We start from the raw sequence: 27,896 nt of genomic DNA on the forward strand, positions 1-27,896 counted from the left end.
CGAGTTCCATAGGATATAATGGACTCGTAATACGGCTGGTGGTATATCCGTCACTTTACCGTCACTTTTGGGACGGATTACCACTTCCTCCAAAGTTGGAATAACCCCCTAAGTCTCTTATCGGTTTAGCAGCTTTGTCTCAAAATCGGTTTCAAAGTCAATCAAGTTATCAACGTCTTATTCGGTTCAAAAGTCAATCAGGTTATCAATTTCTTATTCGGTAATGTTCATGAATTTTAACTTTTCAAGTACCAAAGTGTCGTTCTGCTTCTTCGTTTTCAAGACTGAGAGATAGAAATTCGTCTGACCAATAGTTAGTGGCTGTGTGTGCCCACTCTGGACCTGAATATCTTCTGCTCAGTATTCTTTTCCTTTTCAATTTTGCACCTCCTTTCGATTCTCTTTCGCTTATGTCTTGTTCTTTGGCTGTGTCTTTTTCTTCATTCGATGTTGTTATTACGATAGACACTTCTTTTATTTTCTCCTTCAATTTTGGCCATTTATTTTCGTTCAATGTCTCTTTAGTCTTTGATATGCTTTGTCTTCGTTTCACGTTGCTTTCACCTGATGGACCTGCAACCGGTTCTGGAAGAATTTGAACAATTTTGCTCTGCTCTGTCTTGTCTCCCTCCCCTAGGAGATCAATCAGGTTTTCTCCTTCTTTTCCTGTATCGTCTGCTTTTGGGAAAGCCCTCCTCTTATTAGGCTCTCCTGTTTCTTCATCTGTGATAGGATCTTTGTCACCTCCTGAGGCTTCTTCCCTGTTGTCCTCAAAAGGATCGACTGCGTCTTCCTCAGAAAATATCCCTTCTGTCTCGATTTCTTCTTGTTCGCTTTCAGGCTCTCTTTGTTCTGTCTCAGTGCTTGGTACTTTCCTGTCTGTTGTTGGTAATTTCAGCGCTTCAATTTCCTCTTCTGTGGGACACGTCACCCTTTTCGTGTGACTGGCGTGAATCCAGTTGGGAACTCCAGCACACTTTACAGCGGTGGTAGTTGTCAGAATCACTTGAAAAGGTCCTTTCCAATGGGGTTCCAGACACGACTTCCTCACGTGCTTCTTTATCACAACCCAGTCACCTGCTTTCAGGGTGTGTCCTGGACCTTGGATCGGTGGCAAGGTGGTTGCCTCCACCTGGTGAGAAAAAGAGCGGACCACATCAGCCAGACCTTTGCAGTAGTCCAATACCATATCATCGGTAATATTTACAAGAGCATTTGCAGGAACTGCTGGAAGTCTCATGGCTCTGCCCATGAGAATTTTGTGCGGTGATAGTCCAGTTTTTCTATCAGGTGTGTTTCTCATTGACATTAACACCAAGGGCAATGCGTCAGGCCATTTCAAATTTGTGGATGCGCATATTTTCGCCATCCTTGATTTCAGTGTGCCATTTATTTGCTCCACTAGTCCTGATGCTTCAGGGCGATAGCTACAATGCAATTTTTGCTCAATGATCAATGCTGCACATAGTAATTTGATTACTTCGTTATTGAAGTGACTTCCCCTATCTGATTCTAAAGAGATCGGGAATCCGAAACGTGGTATTAGTTCTCTCAAGAGTAATTTTGCAACTGTGAGACTGTCATTTCTGCGTGTAGGGTATGCTTCAATCCAGTGACTAAAAATACACACAATCACCAACACATATTTCAAGCCTGCATGCATAGGCATTTCAATGAAATCCATTTGCATCCTGCTGAATGGCCCACCTGCTCTTCAAATGTGGCTCAAATTTACTACTGTTCCCTTCCCTGCATTCATTTGTTGGCAAATGACGCAACGATGGCAAACTGCTACAGCAACTTGGCGGAATTTGGGATTAAACCAATCAATTTTGAATAATCTAATCATGGCATCCCTTCCAAGGTGGGCTTGTCCATGATATAACCTGGCTAATTGCGTCAAAAGACTGTCTGGCAAAACCAATCTCCCTTCACTTGAAACCCACAAATCATCTGGTTTCTTTACGCATTGTAATTTACTCCATGAGAGTTTTTCATCCTTACTAACATTATTTTGTAGGAATTTTAATTCTTCGATTGTGTCTACGACTTTTAGAGCAAAGGCTTCACTTGGTTCAAGTTCTGGTTCATTTATCAAGTTCCATTCGTCTCTGAGCAATATACAGTTCAATGCGCAAAACCTTGCGACTTGATCTGCATATCCATTTCCCAAAGAAACAAAGTCTTGCGTTTTCGAGTGTGCACTGCAATTTACCACTGCTACTTCTCCTGGTAACTGGATAGCATGTAACAATTCTCTTATTCTTTCACCATTTTTAACTGGTGATCCTGAAGAGGTCATGAAGCCTCTTTGTGACCACAATTGTCCAAAATCATGCACTATTCCAAATCCGTACTGACTGTCAGTGTAAATGGTGACTTTCATTAATGCAGAAAGTTGGCAAGCTCTAGTAAGGGCTACTAGTTCCGCTACCTGTGCAGAGTAAACTCCCTGAAGCCAAGATGCTTCCAGAACACCAGTTATTGTACATACAGCATATCCTGCTTTCAATATTCCTAGTGCATCTCTTAAACATGAACCATCAACAAAAATAATTTGATAATTTTCTTCCAATCGGGTGTCTTTGATATCAGGTCTTGGTTTTGTACAAAATTCAGTCATTTGAAGACAGTCATGCTCAATATCATCCGCATGTTCAATCTCAACATTTTCACTGGGAAACAAAGTTGCTGGATTCAATGTGGTGCACCTTTTCAATTGCACATTTGGGGCCTGATTCTGACCCTGGCGGTCTATGACCGCCAGGGTGGAAGCCAGGGGTAGCACCGCCAACAGGCTGGCGGTGCTACATGGGCAATTCTGACAGTGGCGGGAAAGCCGCGGTCAGAAAAGGGCAACCGGCGGTTTCCCGCCGGTTTACCCCTGCCCAAAAGAATCCTCCATGGCGGCGCTGCAAGCAGCGCCGCCATGGGGATTCTGACCCCCTTCCCGCCAGCCTGGTTCTGGCGGTTTTAACCGCCAGAACCTGGCTGGCGGGAACGGGTGTCTTGGGGCCCCTGGGGGCCCCTGCAGTGCCCATGCCAATGGCATGGGCACTGCAGGGGCCCCCTAACAGGGCCCCACAAAGATTTTCAGTGTCTGCATAGCAGACACTGAAAACCGCGACGGGTTCAACTGCACCCGTCGCACCCCAGCAAATCCGCCGGCTCCATTCGGAGCCGGCTTCACCTTTGCTGGGGCTTTCCCGCTGGGCCGGCGGGCGATCTTTTGAAGATCGCCCGCCGGCCCAGCGGGAAAGTTAAAATGGTCCCCACGGTCATTTGACTGCGGGGCGGTGTTTGGGCGGTTTCCGCCCTGCGGGCGGTGCCCGCCGCCCGCCGGGGACGGAATGACCCCCTTGGTGATCCCAAAATTATTGTCTCGTACCTTGTAAGCCTAGCACCAGTCATGTGCTGTGTTCGGGAACGTGTCAAAAGTATTTCGACTGAGTGAGGGACCATAACTGTTAAAGGATGTCCCATCACTATTCCTTCACTCTGATTCAAGCTTATTCCAACTGCTGCTACAGCACGCAAGCATCCTGGTAAGGCTGCTGCGACTGGATCCAAAGTAGCTAAAAAATATGCTACTGGTCTGTTTACGCCACCATGTGCTTGAGTCAAGACAGACAAGGAACATGCATCACGTTCATGACAAAACAATGTGAACGGGTTTGTGTAATCAGGCATACCAAAAGCTGGAGCTCTGCACATGCATTCCTTTAATTCAATAAAGGCATCCATTTCATCTCTTTTCAACACTATTTCATCCTGCGCATCTTTCTGGGTCAGTTTCAGTAAAGGTTTGGCTAGAGTTGAGAAATTGGGAATCCATTGGCGACAGTAGCTCACCATTCCCAAAAACTTCCTCCCCTTTTTTCTCGTTTTGGGTGGACTCATTTGAAGTACGCTCGTTATTCTTTCTTTCATGATTCTTCTCGACCCTTTCTCTATTTGGTGACCCAAATATTTCACTTTCTTCTGGCAGAATTGTAATTTTGAAGGAGACACTTTGTGTCCATTCCTTCCCAAATGGTTCAGTAGGGCAATAGTGTCAACCGTACAGTCATTTTCTGTTTTGGATGCAATCAGTAAATCGTCAATATACTGTACTAAGATTGATTCAAATGGTAATTCCAATGATTCCAGATTTTTCTTTAGAATCTGATTGAAAACTGATGGTGACTCCGAAAACCCTTGAGGAATTCAACACCAACTGTAGACTCTGTCCAGGAATTTGAAGCAAAAGAGAAATTGACTGTCCTCATGAAGAGGCACAGAGAAGAATGCTTGTGACAAGTCGATGACTGAGAACCACTCTGCATCACAGGGAATTTGAAACATTATTACAGCTTGATTTGGTACTACGGGACAACATTTGACTATTATGTCATTTATTTTTCTCAAATCTTGAACAATTCGGACCTTTCCACTTGGTTTTATTTGTCCCATGATTGGTGAATTACATGGACTACTTAGTACTTCTTTCAGTACTCCCTGTTTCACAAATTCGTCAATGAGTTGGGCGACTTTCATGAGAGTGTCTTGTGACATATGGTATTGTGGAGTCTGAGGAAAATTCACATTGGGTTTTACAGTCACTTTCACTGGTTCTGCTCCTTTGACCAATCCTACTTCTTCCCCTGTCATATCCCACACTTCTTTTTCAACTGTTTCTTGTAACTCAGCTGGAATATCTGCTTCAGTGAGCATAGGATATAGAGTAATCAGGGGATACTCTTCATCAACAGTTTCCATTTCATCCTCTCCTAAACTGTCCTCTTCTTCCTCATCACTGTTTGTCTGAATTTTAATTCCATTATTTGAGCACATAATCGAGCATCCCAATTTGCACAATAAATCTCTCCCTAATTGGGATATCAGACTTGAGTCACATACCACAAATTTATGTGACCCTTGAAAGTTACCAATTCTGACTTGCACTGGATCTGTGATTGGGTTTGTCAGATACCTATTTGCTACTCCCACTACTTGAACTGTTCTCCCTGAAAGCGGCAAATTTGGTACTTTGATACTTCTGACTGTAGAGCGTGTAGCTCCTGTGTCAACCAAAAACGAAACGCTGTGACCCATAACTCTTCCTTCCACATATGGTCCCTTTTGATCAACTTCCAAAGATGCTGCAATCATACAATTTCTCTCCTCATCTGAACTTTCACTCTCCCATACATTGTTTATTCCATTCTCACTGTGTAACGGGAATTGGTGTACTGTGTCACTTTGATTCATTCCTTAACCTGTGACCTGTTGAGGAAGCATTACTTGTTGCTGATTCATTGGTGCTAAGGGTATTTGCATTTGCTGATTAGGTACCATAGGAAACTGCTGTTGCATTGGCTGCAACTGCACCATTTGTACACGGGGCATTTGCACCTGCTGTTGTTGTATAGGTTGTAGACCCTGTATCTGATTCACATTAGTTTGGAAATTTGGGTTTGGACCTCTCAATTTTGGTCCTCTCACATTCTTAAATGTATTGACATCATTGTTTTGCTGACCTACACCTTCCTGCACCAACATTGGGCACTCCCGTTTCCAATGCCCGACGATTCCGCACGTGTGACATGGCATCACCTTCTTCATTGCCTGTATACCATTTGGAATCACAACAGTATTTAAATAAGGACCATTATTCACAAAACCTCCTCGGCCTCTGCCTCTCATCCGTGGCTGAAACATAGCATTTCCCTGCTGTTGCTGCTGCGGCAACTGTTGTTGGAAACCTTGCAAACCTTGCAAACCTGTCTGAGCTGCTCTAATCTGCATCACCATCACTTTTTCTTTCAATCTTTTCTGCTTTGTCTCAATCTCATCACTGCAGTATTTTGCATAGTTCAACACTTCATCAATTGATTTTGACTGACAACAAATCAAATGCATTTGAATCATTTGGCTAATTTCGGGTCTCAATCCTTCCACAAATCTGAACACAAAATGGAGCATGTCCTTTGCCTCAATCGTTTCCGTGCCACTGTAATTTTTAAATGCTTTCAACAATCTCTCATAGTATGCCTGTATCGACTCTTTAACTTCTTGTGCTGTTCTGTCAATTCTCTGCCAATCTACATTTTGCGACACAACTTTTGTTTTCAAATGCTCAATCACCTTATGGTATAAACTCATTACCGTAGGCGATGGTGCACCTGTGCCCCTATCTCTTTCTGGTTCACTTGTTGGCCAACCTACAGCCTTTTTACAATCTTCCCACAAATCTGCGGGAACTACAATTTCAAATAAAGTATTCAGGTCTTCCCAAAGACATTTTGCGAGTTTCACAAATCTATCTGTTTGTTGATACCATTCGATCGGTTTCTCTCTTAACTTAGGGAAATCATCCGTAAAGGATTGAATGTCACACCTGTGCCATGGTACATGGATAAGTTTTCCCCCTGCTGTTTCTCTCATTGGTAACATGGTAATCAGATCATCATTCTGTTGTACTTTCTCATTCCAATCTGGGGTACTTTCTTTCTTTTTATCCTTTTTCTTAACCCACCTACTCTCCCATTTATCTAAACATCTCCAAACCTGCGCGCTTTGCAGTATTTCTTTAAGGTGTGTTTTCATTCCTGCAGACCTCATGTGTTCAAAATCTTTTGTTTCAAAGTCTAACCTGTAACTTCTGCTCAAGTGTTTGGTTTTACCTATGTCTACTTTGTATCGGTCTGCAATTTCTTGGAACCTCCTATGTATGCTGCTTACTTCTCTTGTAATTCTAGGGCAAATGTATCTCAGCTCTTCTTCTGTGTATGATTCTAACCTGTTCAGACCCATCGTTCGCTCTACTAGTTCATCTGCTTCCATGCCCAACCTTATTCTATTCAAATATTCTTCTCCTTTCCGGCTGGGTGTACTCTGTGGGGAGTTCAGGCTGTTCAACCATTGTGTTAACTGTTGTGTGTTTAGTCCGATTAATGTGGCATTTACGTCTACTGCTACTGATGGTTTCTGTAACATTTCCGTTTTTGAAGTCAGCAGTACTATTAGTGGTGGGCTTGACCTTACCACAGTTGACGGAGCACAAATTGGAATTGGACTAAATTCCAACAAAGACCCAGATCTATTTGACAGTGTTCCTACCAGAGTCGTTTCTTGAGTATTTTCTATGCATCTCCTCCCTGTCTCATTTTGTGTCATTACCCCTTGATCGCCTACACTTGGCTTTGCCTTTATATATAATGGTACTGGCGGACCTACAGTGATAGGCAAAGATATTGTGCCCAGTGGCATGTTAATTCCCACATTATGGTTCATCATTGCTGGCATGTCTAATTGGTTTTCTGCTGTTTGAGTGTACTTCGGCACTTCTTGCATCTGCTTTTGAGGCATCAAAATTTGTGTTGATTCGGTTTGAATCAATGTCGGGTCGGTCTTTGGTAATTCTGTCCTCCCTGAACCATTAAATAAGAAGTCATTTCCAAACTATGCTCATCATAATAGCGCCTTTGAACCTGTGGCTGATAATCAGTGACAGGTTTCAGTTTAGCCACGTCAGGATATATTCTCTGAACTTGTGGTATTTCTGGTGTAAATGGCATATCGGGACTACTTTGCCTCTGCGATATTCTCAAATTCGGTGTTACAGTACCCTGTATTGGTTCTGGAGGGGCAGTACTAGTGCTTGGGCCATTTTCGTTTTCCACATATGGTGGTGGACGGTCATTTAGCAATTGCAGAATGAACTCCTCATCGTCCGATTCGTCTGACCTTTTCGAGTTTCTATTGTTTTCTCTATCTCTGGACTGACTCCTGTTTGTTTTATAGGTAGCTTTCTTTCCTTCCATCTCTGCTTCGTCAGTAATTGCTGGAAACAATTTAATTCCCTGCAATATATCTGATCTCCAAACCTTTTGAGTACTATCCCATCTAGCATCCGCTAGTGTCTTTTCTACTTTTCTCACTCTCGTCTCAAATTTCTTTTGTAGTTGCCTTCTAGCCATTTGTTCCCAAATTCCTAATGCTTCAAACTGTGCCGGTCTTGGAGGTATTTTCATGTCGTATAGCGCAAATCTCAAATTCTCCAAGACTTTTAGGTTAAATGTCCCATGGATAGGAAACACTACACTTCCATGTTTTTCTGTTAATTTACACCATTGCTTTAACCAAAGACATGGTGCGACACCCTTTTCTTCGATTTCGATGTAAGCTGGTGTACCCTCGGGCGGTGTTTCTTCTCCTACATTTGCTTTAATATATACATCTCCCCTCAAGGCACTCTTAAGTGCTTTGAAAAATTTCATCTTTCCGTATTTTGTTTTCTCAAAAATGTAATCAATAAGTGACTTTAATTCCCAGAATACTCTTTGCTTGCCTTTCCCCACCAGTTGCGCTTCACGGACTGCATCCAATCCGTGCATGACCCTTCTCACCAACCGACCTATCCCAGCGCAGCTCCTACTGACGTCACCCTCACACACTGCGGCTGACAAAGTCTTGCGGCTTGTCCTCCTTCATTCAGCTTCACTCAAAACTAATTTCTGCAATATATCGCGAGCACTAATCAAAAGAAGAAAACAAATCTGTCGGTTTACTACAGGAAGGGTAATGCAATCGCTTCAGAAACCTTAGGGATTTTTCACTAGCCTTGGCAGTTATTCCATCTTTCTCGGTTTCCCACTTTTGCAAGCAAAATTTGACCTGCAAACTTCACTCTCAACTGATCAATGAACTATTCCACAGCACCTTAGAATTTGTCAAATCTCAAAGTCTAAAGTTTTCTTTCATTCCTCAATATTCGTACTGACTCGTTGACCACGCCCGATCAACCTATTAAACCGAACAAATTACAACATCAATCAAGTGCCTCATACACTTTTCAACATACTCCAGAGTCTCTTGACCTCACTGGGCCCGTCTCAACATCAACAACCACGTGGACAATTTTTCCTGCACAAAGCGCTACACTCATATGAATTTCGCCGACTTTCCTACTCTCACACTTTGGAGTATCACTCCTCAAAAATTTTGATTGGAGTTCGTAACCCCCTAAAATCCTCACAAACTTCACAATTCATCTGCGGCATAAGCTGTGCAAGCGCAAAACCCTAACTTCACTCATACTGTCACTAGAAACGCCAAAAATATTCTCATACCTCCATTTCCTCCATTCGCAAGCTCCGAGATTCCGGGAAAGTCATTGGGGATTTAGGGCATCATCATCTCTCCAACTTGTTTTATCAAAGAAAATTCTAACTTGAATCCGTCTATTGTTCGGATGGGGTCCCAAAGGGCGAAACCATCAAACTCTGCTACCATCTACTGATAGCGCATCCAATTCTTATAAATTACTTATACTTGGACACGTCGGAGGTCGGTGAACCTTTTAACCGGGTTGAGTTCTCCTCATCCAAGAATAGTTGGATCCCTTAAATCAATAATTAATAATCCTTTATAATCAATAACCAATACTCAATTAGTAATCAAACAACAAATTTGTAATCAATAACAATCAGTAATTTGACATACCATGACCTTTCAGTCATGAATAACCACACCTGTTTATTAAAAAAGTTAATGAGTTTATTTCCCTATATTAACGAAGCTAATACAATATAAGTAAGTCTCAAAATCAAATGGTATACGTATACGAACATTACTAGCTGTCCATAGCGACGGAAGAAATGCAATCTACGCAAAATCTGGATTATAATGCACTCGGTTATTGCAATGCAAATCACTAATAAGAGTAACTGAATTTGACTAATTTCATACATCGGTCAGCATAACAAGATTTCAATTCAGCATGGTGCATCAAATGAATACCTCAACTAACCTCTGATTAGCATTGGCATGTGGGGCTTCATGCAAAATGAATTTAGTGAACATAAATTTAGAAAAACTTCTAGCTTAGGCTCTGTCAAAATTAAGCAGTTGGTACCTAAGAAGGAAAACATAATGCATAATACATTTTATCCTGTTATAATTACCAATTACAATCAGCATTCAAGGTAAGTCTTCGTCCTTCAGGTACCGGTTCGATCAGCATGGGGCAGACTTCAAGGGGGCAAAGTTAAAGGCAAGTTTTCCTTGCAACGACAAGGAAAATGGGACAAAAGTTATCGCATGGGCAAGACGGGGTAAAGTTAAAGTTAAAGTCTCTAGGGTGAGAATTCTTCAAGTCTCTTTCTCTCTGGAAAGAGAAAAAGCATCAAAGGGTCATCAAAATGGCTTCTTTAATCTTGCTTCAAAATGACATACAAGAAAATGGCTGACTTCTCTTTGTCCGGTGAGTTTAAGTAAGAAACGTTCCAAATTCTTCAGGGTCTTCCATTGGAGGGTCCATAGGGTAGTTTCTTTTTGACCAATGAATAGTGTCTTTCTCTTAGCACTCATTTATGCATAAGGTGTCCTTGGAGTTTTGGAACACAAGTAGCAACAAAGTTTGCCAATTATTTATGTATCAGTGTCCTTATTGTCTGCACCTGCAGAAACTGACCTTGCTTCAAAGGGGATGAAACTTGCCTAGCACGAAACCTTGAGATAAGTGTATTAGTCATTCTACTGGAAAAATACAGCCTTAAAATTAAGCACGTTTTTGTTAATACAAGTGAAAACCACACAGTTACATTTGAGACCAGGCAACTAGGCCAAAGCCTCTGCTAAATTTAAGCTAAGCATATAGCAGTTTCAACAAGAAAATCATAGAATACATTTGCAATTATGACGGATTACTACATTGTCAGTTCTTCATGATTAATTAAGCTTGTTTATAATAATGGTGAACTACCTCGTGGGCACATTTTCCTACATGCATTATTTTTCTTTGCTAAGATCACATTGTATTATACGATTTTGTTACATGATACATGAATGTTTGTTAACCTTTCTTTTTCTGCTTCATCAGTGTTCATGTAAGAACCATTTTAAAGAAGAACACACAAAGCCAGTAGGTTTATCTTTTTGTATAGTGAATGTAAAGCGCAAATGCAACAAAATACACCCACACCCACATTTACACAGGTCATATGCACAAGCACTTCTCCTGCCATGGCATGGTTACAGACATCAATCAACATACGCCTACAGTCACACTCTAGCAGTCAACCATGACACTGACCTACTGACGTCCTTGCACTTAGACCAGCAGGCGTCCTTGTGCACAAGCTTATACTTAAACTGCATTTGCTGATTTGTTTATGTTCCCTTTATTTTGCCACTCTTCTGAGTGAGGAAGTGGTTAGTGGTAGGTTAGCGCAAGGCCCTTTTCTGTATTTGAGAATGTGTATGATTGCAGCACAAATGCAGAAAAACCGTGAACTAATTGATCTAAAGGGGATAGCCATTCACGTACCGCAGACACTGCTCTTTCCCCCAAATTGAACAATGCAAGCACTAAGCTATTTAAAGAGTGCACTTTTACAACTCATAGCCTTTTAGCAAGTTTAAGTGAAAACTGATGCATGCTCAGTGCTTAATTTGTAAATAAAAAGGTGCTGGTGCCCAAAGCCCTCCTCTTAAACACGTTGCTGCTGCAATTAAATGTGCGAACACGGAATACTGAGGCGGCGTAATCCTGAGGCCATCTCGGGCCTCTTCAATCCATATAAAGCCACTCCCTGCACCTTTAGCTCACTCTTGCAGCTTTCTAATGTCTCCCTTTGAGACGCTTTTTCGTTTTTCCCTTCCTCCTTCTTTCCCATATGTGTCTTTTGCTCGCAGCAAATGCTTGAGGTAGAAAAATAAGCCCCGGCCCTCAAAAATAAGTGCCGGTGCTCAGCACCGGAAACAACAAGCACAAATTAAGCACTGGCTATGCTACTATTTGACCACCTTTTAAAAAATATATTTTCGGTGTGTGAGAACCTCCTGAAAACCACTTAAGGGAGACGTGCTTACTCCCTGTCTGAAGTCCAGCTTTGAGCATTTGACCATGCAAACAGCAGGTCATTGTTGGTAGTGGGCATCATCAGACATTGTTGGTAGTGGGCATCATCAGCGGTGGAGGTTACCTGCCCCAGCGATGAAAGTCGGCAGAGTAAGTGAAGGAAGTGGATAATGGCTTTCTTACACAAATGTTGATCACTTACATTCACATTTTTACAGATTAAGCACTGCCTATAGAATCTTTAAGGGTATGACTGAAGGGCCTGATGTACTAATCCCATTCACAAACAAGATATGTGCATTTTCCTATCCACAGAGTTGTAGATAGGAATGTAATTTGTGATGTAACCTATGGACTAATAGGTCATCTCACAAACTGAACTTTCCTAGTGGGTTGTAAAATGATTGGCCTAATGAATTATATTTAGGCAGGTCATAATTTGCAGCCTTTAGTGATTGGCTCCAAAACAGGGAAGAGGACCTGCAAGGAACATAACACCTCTACGCTTGCAGCACCAGTCTGAAAGACACTGGGAAGACAGGCAGTGGTTCCCTGGACCACTGCCTGAACTCCCACTTTCCCCAAGGTTGGCTAACACAATTCTAAAAACGCAATTGGTCCCAAGGGGACATCTTCCTCTCTACAACTCCCACTTCCATTCAGGTTTCAGTAACTGATCAATGGTTTGCACCACAATCCCGGTTGCATACCACCGTATGTCCATAAAGCAGTCACTGTCACTCATCAACCACTGGAATGCTTCAAAATATCAATGTTTTAATATTGACTTGTACCAGATATGCCTTTCTCTTGATAGTATTGTGAAACAGTTTGTGGCAGAAATTCACAGGTGTCGTGTGCCCCAAATGCATACTTGCTAAAATAATCCTTGAAGGCGAATCAACTCTAATTACACCTGTTGATTGTGGTGAGTCTGCAACAGAAACGAAGACGCCCCAGATTTTACATAAAAGCCCAAATGATTTTACATAAAAGTCCAACTCGTCCAGAACATATTCAACTTTGTGTATTTTTTACAAGAAATGCGCAAAGGTTGTGAGAAAAAGTCCTTGCAACTTCTTACATAGTATTTGCTTCTAACCATCGACCTAGTTGAACTTGTAATGATGCCAGCAAAATTCACAACATTTCTGAAAATTTTGCATTATGCAGTTTTTTACACCTTATTATAAAAAAAGAGTGGGCACCAGCTGGAGTTATCTTGGAAGAGAACATTTCTTTAAGACAGACATTTTCTTCTTTAACCTCTATCCATTCTGCTTTTCATGAGAGTTTTTAAGCATGGTGTGCGCTTGCTTAAAAAAAGGCACGACATCAGATAAACACATTTCACTCCAAAAAAAGTTATTTTGCAAAATGTCATAAAATTCAAAGAAAATACTCAGCTTCACATACCGCTGTAACCATTCTGCTTTCTTCTTTGGGCCTTTCATATGTTGTGTGCACAAAAGATGCATGTTATCTAAAACTGAAAAAGTCTACAGTGAATGAGCACTCCATGCACCATCTAAGTCAAGGTTAACCGACGCCTCTAAAATGTATCAGCAGTGGTCTGGAGCCCCCGCAGATATGCCTTCCATCACTGTCATCACCTCCACCTAAAGTGATTTGCCAGGTAGATGGACCTGTCAACTGCTCGGCAGAGCTCAATAGTCCACTTTATAGGAGTCCTCTGTTTTTCTGTGATGCAGTGACAGCGGTGTTGGCAAGGAGTGAAAGCAAGCTTACTATTCTGAATTCTCAAAAGGGAAGCACAAACCAGGTTCCATCCAGACAAAGAGAAACTTCTCAATTGATGTGTGGCATCTGATAATTAACAATGTTTTAAATTTGCCTGAATTAAATGATGAACGTTACAGTGGACCATAATGACATATTTCAGTATACTGTATAATATGTTAAGACGTTTTTGTTGTACGAACTGCAGTGGCTGGAAAGCCATAGTTTATGCCTGCCTGAGCTTGAAATATAGAAGATATTCCCCCCTTTCGATATGAAATATTGGTGTTCGTCATCATAATATTAGTGCAACACCACAACCAAGCAGTACAGTGCATTATTTCATTTAAACATTCTCCTGTCGGAAAAAGCGCGTTATACAAGCTAAATGCCCCAAAATAAGCATGTAATCTAAAAATTCATAAATGCATAGTGGGTAAAATGTGTAATATGGCCCTGTACTCCTATTACAGGTTTATGATGAGAAGTACAAACCACTGGTCTATGGTGTAACTTCTTGACAACAACATAACGTAAGGCCAATGTACGTGTTTTCTAACTATTACAGGGACATTGTAGTTAGGTTCTGAATTTACTTGCACAAAGCCATAGAAATTCAGCAATTATAATTATAGTTATTTTAAGTAATGACAACTCTTACCCTATAATAACTATAACTAGTGCCCCCACCTTGCACATTTTATACAAATAATTTACCTTCCAAAGTTACATTATTATTTGTATTGATGTAATAAATGTTGTCATGAATGCTGTCATATCTGGGGTAATTAGCAGCGTATGGTGTGGGCGCAAGTTACGAAATAACTCTAACTACAATTGCTGAATTTCTATGTTTTTGTGCAAGTAAATTAATAACCTAACTATAACATCCCTGTAACCTTTGTTTTTTTAAGTTAATTTCTATGTTTAAAAAAAAAAAAATTCAGTTAATTTGTAGGGGTTTCTTAACGTAAAGTAATTTAAATTACTACACGTTAATCAAACCACCGCCACGTATGGCCTTTGTCTATAACTCTCTCTGCAGGTCTGTGAGTCTGTGTGTGCATTAGTGCAAGGGTGCTGTTTGACGAATACAGGGCCCTGTCATAAACAAATGGAGGGTGGGCTGCAAGGCCACCCTCCCCGGCCAATTTCAGCCCTGGGGCCTCATCCCCCAGGGCACGACCATTAACAAATGGACGGTGGGCATGCATCCCCTGTCCTTGAGATGATTTTGGCCCCAGGGAACCCATGCCTGGGCCCATTTTGGCTCAACACGCTAATCATGCAGGTCCCTGTGTGCAAGAGCAATTGTTTCATCATTTCCCCTGCCCACATCTCTGCAGTGAAGGAAAGACATGAAACCTCCATTTCCAGTGGGTGAGAGCACTTTGACAGCTCTCGCCTGCTGGAACTGGAATGTTTGCTCTTACTTGATGGGAGCTGTTGAAGCTCCTGCCAAGGCAGAGTAAACAACTCTGCCAGGCCCCCTGGGAAAAAGCAAGAACTGGCCCTGGGGGTGGCAATCCCCAGGGCCATTATTGGCTCTATGAGTGGGGCTGTGCTGCCCCCCTCCAATGTTTAATTAGCCCCAGGGAGGTGGTGGTCCTTGGGCCGGGGATCTGCGATGGACCTCCTTCAGTATTTTATTTCAGTCCATGGGAGGTGGCAGAGACTCTCCTAAATTTGAATACATTTCCCCAGTGAGGTGGTGGTCCCCGGACATGCAGCCCCCCCTTAATTTGCAGAAATTGCCCCAGGAAGGTGGCAGTCCCAAGGGCTGCAGGGGGGCATGCAGGCCCTCCTGCTTTAATTTAATATTTAGCCCCAGGGAGGTGGCAGACCCCGTGGATGTGGGGGGAGGCCGTATGGGCCTCGCTCATTACATATTACTTTTTTGCCTCAGGGAGGTGTGGGCCCAGGGTGCAGGGACCGTGCAGCGCCCTCACACACACACTTATTTTATGGTGACCTGGGAAGGTGTCAGTCCCCGGGGCTTTGAAAAGCCCTACGTGGGGGGACTCCTTACACCCCCCTCATTTCTTCACCCCACAATTCCCCCAGGACCTGGCCCACCCGGGACAAAGAACAGGGAAAGTTCAGGAGACTGTGCTTTTTAAAAGAAAAAAAATCTACAGACCTATCTGCGGATTTTTCCAAGATTGTTTAAAGAAAATGTATTTTAGCCCTGCCGGGATCCGTGGGGGACACCTAGACCAAGGCTAGGGGGTCAGGGTGACCCCACCCTGGTCCCTTTTACTTTTTCTATCTGTTTTGTGCGACTCAGCTGAAGTCGAGTCAAAAAATGGCTGCCAACACTTCCTTGTTTATGTTTTGGCAGCCAATCAGAGATCAGCACAGAGACAGCTGGATCCATGGAGATACCTATATTTTCTAAACTCTAAATCGCAAAAACTATTGACTAAAGTTTATGTAATTCCGTCCACCATTTCGGGCTGTAGTCATGTTCAAATCCCTATGGAAATTAACATAGGAAACACACTTTTTTTTACCTCCCTTTTTCTCAGCCTCACTTGACGAATCACCCCAGAGCTTACCATGCACAATAAGACACAGTAGGACACTTTGGTGGTCATTACAACCCTGGCGGTCGGTGTTAAAGCGGCGGTAAAACCACCAACAGGCCAGCGGTAAAAAAATGGGATTACGACGTGGTGGAAACCGCCAACATAGACAGCCACTTTAACAGTCCGACCGCCAAGGCGGTACAAACAAACATTGCGGTGGTAACCGCCAACAGACAGGCGGAGGACAATGTACCACCCACAGAATTACAACAGGTCAATCCGCCACCTTTTCCGGGGCAGATTCAACGCAAACAAAAACACGGCGGAAACAGGACTTGGAAGGGAAAACACCCACCTCTACACACCCCATGAGGAACCAGGACGCCATGGACCCGGAACTTCAGATACTCCCAGCCTTTATCTTCCTGCTCCTCTACCAGGAGCACGAACGCCAGCGGCGAAGACCACGGTGAGTACTGCACCTACGACACAGGGGAGGGGAAAAAAAACAGTGACACACACACACGCAATACGCAACACCCCTACCCCCACTCTCACCCACTACAACAAACACACAAATACAGCATGATACATTACAGTTACAGCCCCCCCCCGGAAGAATGCAAGGACAAAAGGAAATGAGTTGAATAATTGTAATACATTCAATGACATAAATCAAAAATATTTACATATATATACATTTACACTATAAATAATTATATACACCAAGAACACAAGTCCAAGGGATTCCACCATCATACTCTGTGGACTACTGGAGCCAAAAGGCATGGGCGAGGCTCACACTCAATACCCGAACAAGACAGAGAGAACACTGCTGGGGCATCAGATAAAAAATAAAACAGGCACCTCAGGGCGAAGGGAAGGGAAGCACATCAGCCAGATGAGTGCACGACGTCAGATCCACGAGGGGGCTCTATGCCCACTGTTCAATCCTGGGGAGTGCAAAGCCATAGTCTCTCAAGTCTCTACAGTGGGTGGGCTGCCCACTGTTCAATCCTGGGGAGTGCAAAGCCACAGTCTCTCAAGTCTCTACAGTGGGTGGGTTGCCCACTGTTCAATCCTGGGGAGTGCAAAGCCACAGTCTCTCAAGTGGATAACAGTCTCCACTGGTTCTGGGGGGGGGCTTGGTGCCCAGAGTGCTTCATCCTGCCAAGGACAGAGGTAGTGGATGCCTTTCCCCACTGGTTCTGGAGGGGGCTTGGTGCCCAGAGTGCTTCATCCTGCCAAGGACAGAGGTAGTGGATGTAACTCTCCACTGGTTCTAGAGGGGGCTTGGTGCCCAGAGTGCTTCATCCTGCCAAGGACAGAGGTAGTGGATGCCTTTCTCCACTGGTTCTGGAGGGGGCTTTGTGCCCAGAGTGCTTCATCCTGCCAAGGACAGAGGTAGTGGATGCCTTTCTCCACTGGTTCTGGAGGGGGCTTGGTGCCCAGAGTGCTTCATCCTTCCAATGACTGAGGTAGTGGATGTAACTCTCCACTGGTTCTGGAGGGGCCTTCGTGCCCAGAGTGCTTCATCCTGCCGGTGGTGGCCTCAGCAGCGTTGTAATCATTGGCGCTCACTGTCCTGCAGTGGTGCTTGCGGTCTTGTCCTGAGCAGTGGTGCTGCTGGTGGCAGGGTCCTGGGCAGCGGGGCTGGTGGCGTCTTGTCCTGGGCAGCGGTGCTGCTGGCGGCAGGGTCCTGGCCAGAGGGGCTGGTGGCGATCTGGTCCGCCGTGCTGATCTTACCAAACTTGCCGGTTTTACTGTGCCCCTTCCCCACCTTGGATGGTGTCGCAGCTGTCTCCACACTCCCAACTGTACCCCTGGGAGCGGCTTTGGTGGCTGATTTCTTTCCCCTCTCCCGCCGGGCACTGGCCAACTTTTTATGCTTGACAGGTGGGGGACAGTTCGTGCTCTGGCGCCTTGCCACACTGGCTGCCCTGCTGCCTGGTGCACGCCTGAATCGGGTGACTACTGGCACCACTGGTCCCGCCGATGTTGTGGCTGAGGTGCTAGGTTGGGACCTGGAGAGTCAGGCTCTAGGAGACTGAAGGGGTGGGGGAGGTGAGGGAAAGAGGTCAAGGTTGGCCAGGAAAAGTTTCTTAGGAACACTGGGACGGGTAGCTGGAGGGGGTTTGAGAGTGGAGGAAGAGGTAGTGGTTGTAGGAGGTGTACGTTTGGTGACTTTGGGTGAAGGTGCATGGGCTGGAGGCTGTCATGAGGTGGATGGCTGTTGGGTGGGTGTGTGGCTGCGTTTGTGTACCTTGGGATGTGGCCTCACAGACACACTGGGAGAGGACACAGGGGACGTGTGAATGGTATTGGGGGTGGTGACTGTACGTGAGCGGGGTGTGGTGGTGGGTGTGCTGGTGAAGGAGGTAGTGGCTGAGGATGCAGGTGTGAGTGGAGACGAGACAGGGAGGGAGGAGGGAGATGACGAGGAGGGGGACACAGTGGAGGCAGTGAATGTTGGTGTGTCTGATGCTTGCGTGAGTGCCTGTGGGATGTGTGGTGCATATGTTTGCCAGAGCTTCCCTTGTGTGTTGAGGTGTGTGCATGCTGGTCTGATGGTGTGCTTGGGATAGGCTGAGGTACAGGGGTGTGGGTCTGGGTGGAGGAAGTTGGAGGGGGGAGGCTAGAGACAGGAACAATGGCTGCCATCAGTGCTGAGGCCAGAGTCTGAAAAGCTCACTGAAGGGCTACCTGACCAGAGTGAATGCCCTGCTGGTATGCATTGGTTTGTTGCAACTGCCTCTCTACACCCTGGATGGCATTCAAAATGGTAGACTGCCCAACAGTGAGGGACCTGAGGAGGTCAATGGCCTCCTCAATGAGGGCAGCAGGGGTGACTGAGGCAGGGGCTGAGGTGCCTGGGGCGAAGGTGATGCCCACCCTCCTGGGTGAGCGGGCACGGGGCAAAGGCTGAGGGGCTGCTGGGAGGGCGGTGCTGATAGGGGGGGGTGGCGGCTGTACCTGTAGATGCGGGGGCACAGATGGGCCCGCCACCGCAAGGGAGCTCCCATCAGAGGAGGAGTCCGTATCGCTGGTGTCACCTCCTGTCCCTGCCGTGGAGCTCCCCTCACCCTCCATCCCACTGGTAAATTCAGACTCCGTATTGTCTCCCTCCAGGGCCATGTGGAATGCAGCTCTCTCCTGCTCCGGTGCCACTGCTCCTCCACCTGATGATGCTAATGCACACAAGAACAGGGAGACCACAAAAAGTGGGGGGGGAGACAGAAGAAAGCCATGTTGAGTGCATGCAATACCGCTACAGTTGGCGGACACGACAGACACAGAAGCCTCATTTCCAAGGTCCTAGCGGCACACTGCGCCACCAGAGCGTCATTTTTTTTTTTAAAAATCTGGTGGTGCAATGTGCAGGCCCATATTTACAAGTCCACACAAAGCCACCTTGTGTGGATTTTCATGCCCTCATATATATGGCCCCCTTTCATGCATAACTCTCTTGAAAGAGGTCTTCCATGGGTGTTGCCGTTGGTGTTCCCACACAGCACCAGTGGAACCTGACAAGAGCTGATGCACTCCCAGATTTACAAGGCTTGGAATGTGTCAGATTCCTATGCTACCTCAGGGGTGGCGTTAAAGTGGCGCAACAGAGAAAAATAACAATATTTCTCCACGTTTTTTCCTCATTGTGTGTGTGCTGTATTCTGCAGTGCACATACAATGAGGAAAACACCATTAATGATTGTTTATGGGCAGGAAGGTGTCCCTTTCTGCACATAAACAATCATCCCTACAGTGCAGGCCCCCTTGCACCATGATGCAACGGTGCCTGCGTTGGCATTAGGCTGCAGTTTGTGCACCAGCGATGAGGAAAGTACAGGTATGTGTCATATTTCTGTAAATACAATGTATCCCTGCACATTGAAAATGATGCAGTGTGGCACAGCAAGCTAGCTTGCAGCACCACACTGCATAATTTCCTGGTAAATGAGAGCCCTAGTTTCTTAGGGCCAGATGTAGCAACTTCCCAAATTGCGACTTGCAATTTGCGAGTCCCTGCGACTCGCAAATTGCAAGTCGCAATTTGGGATGCAGAAAGGTGTCTCAGACACCTTCTGCGAGTCGCTGTGGGGTCGCAAAGACCCACATCATTAATATTAATGAGGTGGGTCGCAATTTGCAACCCCGTAGCGATTCAGGGCACTGACGGGGATGGAAGCCTGCTGGGAACAGCAGACCTCCATGTCCGTGACTGCTTTTAAATAAAGCAGTTTTTATTTTTCAAAGTGCAACCCGTTTTCCTTAAAGGAAAACGAGCTGCACTTTGAAAAATAAACCGAAACCTTTTGTTTCTGTATTTTTCAGGGCAGGTAGTGGTCCATTGGTCCAGTCACAAAGGGGAAGGGGTCCCATGGGGACCCCTTCCCGTTTGCTACTGGGTTACCATCCACTTCAAGTGGATGGTAACTGCGAGTCCATTTGCGACCGCTTTCGCGGTCGCAAATGGAATTGCATACCAGTGCGACTCGCAAATAGGAAGGGAACACCCCTTCCTATTTGCGACTCGGAAATGCATTTTGCGAGTCGGTTCAGACTCGCAAAATGCATTTCTACATACCAGATGGGCTTTAGCGACTCGCAAATGGCGTTTTTCGCCGTTTGCGAGTCGCTAAAGCTTTCCTACATCTGGCCCTTAGTGAAGCTTAAAAGAACCAAGACTGACTTTTCTGAGATGGCCTCTTTATTGGACACCATTGGTTTCCACCCATACGTGGGATCAAAGAGGATGCACAGGTAGAAAAAACTGAAGGCGTGACTCACCCTACGTTATTAATGGAAAATGTAGGACACTTTTGGGCCTCATTCCACAATTCATGGTAAATGTTTTCCTCTCATACACATTGTAGTGTAAACCTCTATTAAACCCTGCAGTGCCTGTTAAGTTCTTACCAAAAGCAGTGTATCATCTGCATAGAGGAGGATAGGAAGGGGATGCATACTGATGTATGGGACATCTCTGGCTCTCCTCACTAAAGCTGCTCCTACTCTGTTAGGCCCTCATTCTGACCCTGGCGGTCGGTGATAAAGCGGCGGCCAACCCGCCAACAGGCCGGCGGTCCAAAATATGCAATTCTGACCCTGGTGGGAACCGCCAACACAGCCCGCCGCATTAACCCTCCGCCCGCCACGGCGGAACAAACAAACAGCGCGGCGGTCCCCGCCAACAGCCAGGCGGCAGACAATGTACCGCCCACCCTATCACGACCCACCAATCCGCCACCTTTTCCGGGGCGGGAGCACCGCCGATAAAAACACGGCGGAAACAGACTACGAACGGGAAAACGCTCACCTCCACATACTCCACGCGAGATTCCGGCAGTATGGAACCCGAGTTACAGGTCATCCCCGCACTCCTATACCTGCTCCTGTACCAGGAGCACGCCCGGCGGCGCGGAAGACATCGGTGAGTACTGCACCTACGACACAGGGGAGGGAAAAGATTACCGGCACACACCCACCCACCCACACCCACTACAACACACACATCAATGCATTCCCACAGATCACTGTCACAACCCACAAACCCCCCCCTCCGAAATAATGCAAAGACCAAAAGAAGAGATCTTAAACGGGCAGATATATTGAAAAATGGACAGCAGTAATCCAAATAAATAAATAAACTATGTACAAAATATATACATCTACTATATGTAGTCCAACCACTGTCCGTGGACCACAGGGGTCCTGAGCAAAGGGGCAAGGCCCAGTCCCACGACAAGAACTCCACGGAGAGAACACTGCAGGGGCATCAGAAAGAAAAAAGGACAGGCACCTCAGGGGGAAGGGAAGGGGGGGCACCTCAGCCACTTGAGTACACAACGCCAGATCCACGAGGGGACTCCATGACCACTGGCCCATCCTGGGGAGAGCAAAGCCACAGCCCATACAGTCCATACAGTGGTTGGCCTGCCCACTGGGCCATCCTGGGGAGAGCAAAGCCACAGTCCATACAGTCCATACACTGGGTGGCCTGCCCACTGGGCCATCCTGGGGAGAGCAAAGCCACAGTCCATACAGTCCATACAGTGGGTGGCCTGCCCACTGGGCCATCCTGGGGAGAGCAAAGCCACAGTCCATACAGTGGGTGGCCTGCCCACTGGGCCATCCTGGGGAGTGCAAAGCCACAGTCCATACAGTCCATACAGTGGTTGGCCTGCCCACTGGGCCATCCTGGGGAGAGCAAAGCCACAGTCCATACAGTCCATACAGTGGGTGGCCTACCCACTGGACCATCCTGGGGAGAGCAAAGCCACAGTCCATACAGTCCATACAGTGGGTGGCCTGCCCACTGGGCCATCCTGGAGAGTGCAAAGCCACAGTCCATACAGTCCATACAGTGGTTGGCCTGCCCACTGGGCCATCCTGGGGAGTGCAAAGCCACAGTCCAAACAGTCCATAACAGACTCCACTGCCACTGGAGGAGGCATGTTGGCCAGAGGACATCCTGCAGCCCTGCCCGAGACAGATCCTGCCCTGCCACGTCTGCCAAAGGGCCAGCGGTTCTTGCCTGGAAGGGCCCAGTTCAGCTGTTCTTGCCTTGAAGGGCTCAGTTCAGCGGTTCTTGCCTTGAAGGGCCCAGTTCAGCGGTTCTTGAGACGGCGGTCCCCAGCGGAGCGGTGCTGGAGACGGCGGGGCCCAGTTCAGCGGTTCTTGCCTGGAAGGGCCCAGTTCAGCGGTTCTTGCCTTGAAGGGCCCAGTTCAGCGGTTCTTGAGACGGCGGTCCCCAGCGGAGCGGTGCTGGAGACGGCGGGGCCCAGTTCAGCGGTTCTTGCCTTGAAGGGCCCAGTTCAGCGGTTCTTGCCTGGAAGGGCCCAGTTCAGCGGTTCTTGCCTTGAAGGGCCCAGTTCAGCGGTTCTTGCCTTGAAGGGCCCAGTTCAGCGGTTCCTGAGACGGCGGTCCCCAGCGGAGCGGTGCTGGAGACGGCGGGGCCCAGTTCAGCGGTTCTTGCCTGGAAGGGCCCAGTTCAGCGGTTCTTGCCTTGAAGGGCCCAGTTCAGCGGTTCTTGAGACGGCGGTCCCCAGCGGAGCGGTGCTGGAGACGGCGGGGCCCAGTTCAGCGGTTCTTGCCTTGAAGGGCCCAGTTCAGCGGTTCCTGAGACGGCGGTCCCCAGCGGAGCGGTGCTGGAGAAGGCGGGGCCCAGTTCAGTGGTTCTTGAGACGGCGGTCCCCAGCGGAGCGGTGCTGGAGACGGCGGACATTCTATGGCCAACTGCTCATTGCCTGGTGGTGCCCTCCTGGGCAGCGGGGATGGTGCTCCTTCAATGCCCACCTGGGCTGTGGGTGGTGGGGCCCTCCTGGCCAGCTGGGCTGGGTCCTCCCTGGGCAGCGGCTATGGGGGTGGTGGGCTCTCCCGGGGCAGCTGTGCCGGTTCCTCCCTGGGCAGCGGCTATGGGGGTTGCGGGCTCCTCCTGGGCAGCTGTGACGGGTCCTCCATGGGCAGCAGGCCTGCTGCCTGACTTCTCCGCCTTGCTGCCCTTGCCCTCCTTAGTCGGGAGTCTGTGGCCCTTTCCTCCCTTTGGAGCTGTGGCTGTTGACGGTGGCTGGCTAGTGTCCTGGGGGGATATAGAACCCGGGCTCCTGCGGCGCCCCTTCCGCCTTCTGCTCCTCTTCCCAGGGGGTGGGCTGGCTGTCCCCTTGCTGCTGGGCGAAGATCCAGACCTGCGGGCTGGTGGGCTCCAATACCCCTGCACCCTTGTCAAGGGGGCTGCAGGGCTGGTGGTGGCTGAGGTGCTCTTCTTACCCCGACGAGAAGGAGGGGGGGGCTCAGGGTCAGGAAAGAAGGTAGCAGTAGAGATTTTCCTGGGACAATGGATAGTGGTAGGTACAGTGGGTATGGGAATGGAGGGAGAGGATGTGGTTGTAGGCGAGACAAGTTTGCTGTCTTTGGGTGCAGGTGCAGGAGCGGGAGGCTGTCGTGAGGTGGATGGCTGGTGGGTGGGTGGGTGGCTGCGTTTGTGTGGTGTGGAAGAGGGGGTGACAGACACAGTGGGAGAGGACACAGGGGACGTGTAAATGGCAGTGGGGGTGGTGACTGCACGTGTGCGGACTGTACTGGAGGGTGTGCTGGTGATGGTAACACTGGCTGATGGTGAGGTGAATGAAGGTGTGAGTGTAGACGTCACAGGGAGGGAGGAGGGAGACGAGGAGGTGGGGGTCACAGAGGTGGTAGTGACTGTTGGCATGTCTGCATCGGAATGTTGCTTGTGTGAATGTCTGCGTGATCTGTGGTGCTTATGTTTGGATGAGCTGCTCTTGGGTGTTGAGGTGTGTGCAGGCTGGTCTGATGGGGTGGGTGGGACAGGCAGAGGAACAGGAGACTGGGAGGAGGGAGTTAGTAGAGGGAGGCAGGAGACAGGGACAATGGCTGCCGTCAGTGCTGAGGCCAGAGCCTGGAACGATCGCTGATGGGCAGCCTGACCCGAATGAATGCCCTCCAGGTACTCATTGCTGCGATGAACCTCCCTCTCCACCCCCTGGATGGCATTCAAAAGGGTAGTCTGCCCAACAATGAGCGTTCGGAGGAGGTCAATGACCTCCTCACTGAGGGCAGCGGGGGTAACAGGGGCAGGGCCTGAGGTGCCTGGGGCGAAGGAGATGCCCGGCTTCCTGGCAGAGCGGGCACGGGGCGAACGCTGAGGGGCTGCTGGGAGGGCGGAGATGGTGCGCTGGGTGGCGGCTGTACCTGTAATGGCGGGGGGCACGGATGGTGCCACCCCCACAAGGGAGCTCCCTTCCGAGGACGTGTCCGTGTCGCTGCAGGGTCCAGTCGTCCCCGTTGTGGAGCTCCCCTCGCCCTCCGTCTCACTGGTCCAGTCAGACTCTGTGGCATGGCCCTCCTGGGCCATGTGAGATGCAGCTCCCTCCTGCCCCGATGCCACTTCTCCTCCGCCTGATGATGCTGATGCACACAAGCACAGAAAGACAAACAAAAAGGGGGGGGGAGAGAGAAATAAAGAGATTTTGAGTACATGGATCACCGGTACAGTTAGCGGACATGACAGACACAGATGCCCCCTGCACTAAGTTGCGCACTTGGGGTCCCCTACGCATTCCGTGGAACATGCCCTACACGCCTAGAGTTGACAACTGCACCCATGGATGACACGGCCCAGGGATGGCTGTACTGGCACACTACTGAGGGTGGTGGCTGGGGACACACGGGCTTACGGGGGTGCCCAGCCTACAGATATCGCCCTGGCCTAGGGGGACCCACAGCCCTCCTCCCCCACCCAGACACCTCCACTGCGCGACAACAGAGTAGATTATGCTTGTACTCACCCCCTTGTGTCTGCTGTGCTGCCCTCACGCGCCCATCCAAATCAGGGTAGGCCACCGCCAGGATCCGGAACATCAGGGGGGTCAGTTGACGGCAGGCACCCCGCCTACGTTGGGAGGCCATCCCCAGCAGAGACTCGGCGGTCTTCTTGGTCCCGCGGCGGATGTCCTCCCACCTCTTGCGGCAGTGGGTGCCCCGTCGATGGTGGACCCCCAGGGTCCGGACTTCCTTGGCGATGGCACGCCAAATCCCGATCTTCTCATGGGCGCGGACCTATGTGACACGTACAGGGAGGGAGAAATACCACGTTCAAGTTTGTCTGCATTATCGTTGCCAGTGGCCCAACGCCCCCCATCCCCGCCAGGCCCCCCGCCAGGCCCCCCGCCAGGCCCAACATGCCCCCCATCCCCGCCAGGCCCCCCGCCAGGCCCAACATGCCCCCCATCCCCGCCAGGCCCCCTGCCATGCCCCCCGCCAGGCCCAACATGCCCCCCATCCCCGCCAGGCCCCCCGCCATGCCCCCCGCCAGGCCCAACATGCCCCCCATCCCCGCCAGGCCCCCCGCCAGGCCCCCCGCCAGGCCCAACATGCCCCCCATCCCCGCCAGGCCCCCCGCCAGGCCCCCAAGCCAGCCAGCGGCCCCAAATCCATATTGAATTAAACTCACTTGTTGGTCTGGAGGACCGTAGAGTAGCGCATACTGGGGGAGGACCCCATCCACAAGTTTCTCCAACTCTTCTCCAGTGAAGGCAGGGGCCCTTTCCCCAGGCGCAGCAGCCATTGTCCCTTCCAGACCGAGGTCACAGCAACACTTGCAGTATAGGTCCTCTCCTGTGAAAGTTCAAGTCGCAAGTGAATAAGTAGATAGAAAATGGCGGTCACGTCCGCGGCGGTGCGTACCGCTGCGGTGCGTACCGCCACCGCCGGCGCCCTTCGCCATTGGCTCCTGAAACCCATAGGCTTCAATGTTAACCAATGCGGCTTCGCGCCGCGGTCTTCGACCGCCTACCGCCACGGTGTGCCACGCCAGCGCATTGACCTCACATCCCATTGTCACACTTCACAGGTGAGGCAGCCGCCATTTCGAGGGTCCACATGGCTCAATTTCAACTGCGTCACACAGGCCTAGGCCTTGCATAGCCACTCAGACACGCCATTCACTGCATAGAGAATCGTTTACTGTGCAAGCTGTGAGTACGTACCTGTGGGTTGCTTGACTGTGTGCTCCATGTTGTCCTTCCTAGGCACCGTCCGCTGGGTTTGGCGAGGAGACGGATGAATCCTCCCGTGTACAGGCCGCTGGTGGACCTGTCGACAATGGAAGCACGCCACATTATCCTGACCTACCGGCTTGACCGTGCCACTATACATTAACTGTGTGCCCAGCTGGAGCCCGACCTGATGTCCCCCATCCGCCAACCCACAGGGATTCCCCCTCTGGTGCAGGTCCTGTCAGTACTCCACTTCTTGGCAAGTGGGTCATTTCAGACAACAGTGGGAATTGCTTCTGGGATGTCTCAGCCCATGTTTTCGAAGGTGTTATCCAGAGTGTTGTCGGCCCTGATGAAATACATGAGGAGCTACATCCTTTTCCCTGAGGTGGGCGAATTGGCTGCAGTGAAGGGTGATTTCTATGCCCTTGGACATATTCCCAACGTCATTGGTGCCATTGATGGGACCCATGTGGCTTTGGTTCCCCCAAGAGACAGGGAGCAGGTGTACAGGAACAGAAAAAGTTACCATTCCATGAACATCCAGGTTGTGTGTTTGGCTGACCAGTACATCTCGCATGTCAATGCCAAATTCCCTGGGTCAGTGCATGACGCCTACATCCTAAGGAATAGCAGCATCCCTTACGTGATGGAACAGCTAGAGAGACACCGTGTATGGCTATTGGGGGACTCTGGGTACCCCAACCTGTCGTGGCTACTGACTCCAGTAAGGAATCCCCGGACCAGGGCAGAGGAACGGTACAATGAGGCCCATGGGCGTACTAGTAGGGTGATCGAACGCACCTTCGGCCTCCTAAAGGCCAGGTTTCGGTGCCTGCATATGACAGGTGGATCCCTAATGTACTCACCTAAGAAGGTGTGTCACATCATCGTGGCCTGCTGCATGCTTCACAACCTGGCTTTGCGCCGCCAGGTGCCTTTCCTGCAGGAGGATGGTCCAGATGGTGGTGTTGTGGCAGCTGTGGAACCTGTGGAGAGTGAAGAGGAGGAAGACGACGGGGATGAAACAGACAACAGGGACAGAATCATTGCACAGTACTTCCAATAGGACACAGGTAACAATTCAAACATAATTTTGTTAATGTAAACTACTCTCCTGCATCTCTGCTGCCTGTCTATTTGCCCCAGTGTATGATGACTGAGTTGTGGCTTTTCCCTCCCTATTTCAGATCTGGGGTCCCCACTACGAGTCCTGTGCTTCGTTTCCCCATGGACTACAGCTTTGTGGCAGCTGTTTGTTGACTTCAC

This window comes from Pleurodeles waltl, chromosome 3_1 (genome assembly GCF_031143425.1).
Source record: "Pleurodeles waltl isolate 20211129_DDA chromosome 3_1, aPleWal1.hap1.20221129, whole genome shotgun sequence".
Taxonomy (NCBI): Eukaryota; Metazoa; Chordata; class Amphibia; order Caudata; family Salamandridae; genus Pleurodeles; species Pleurodeles waltl.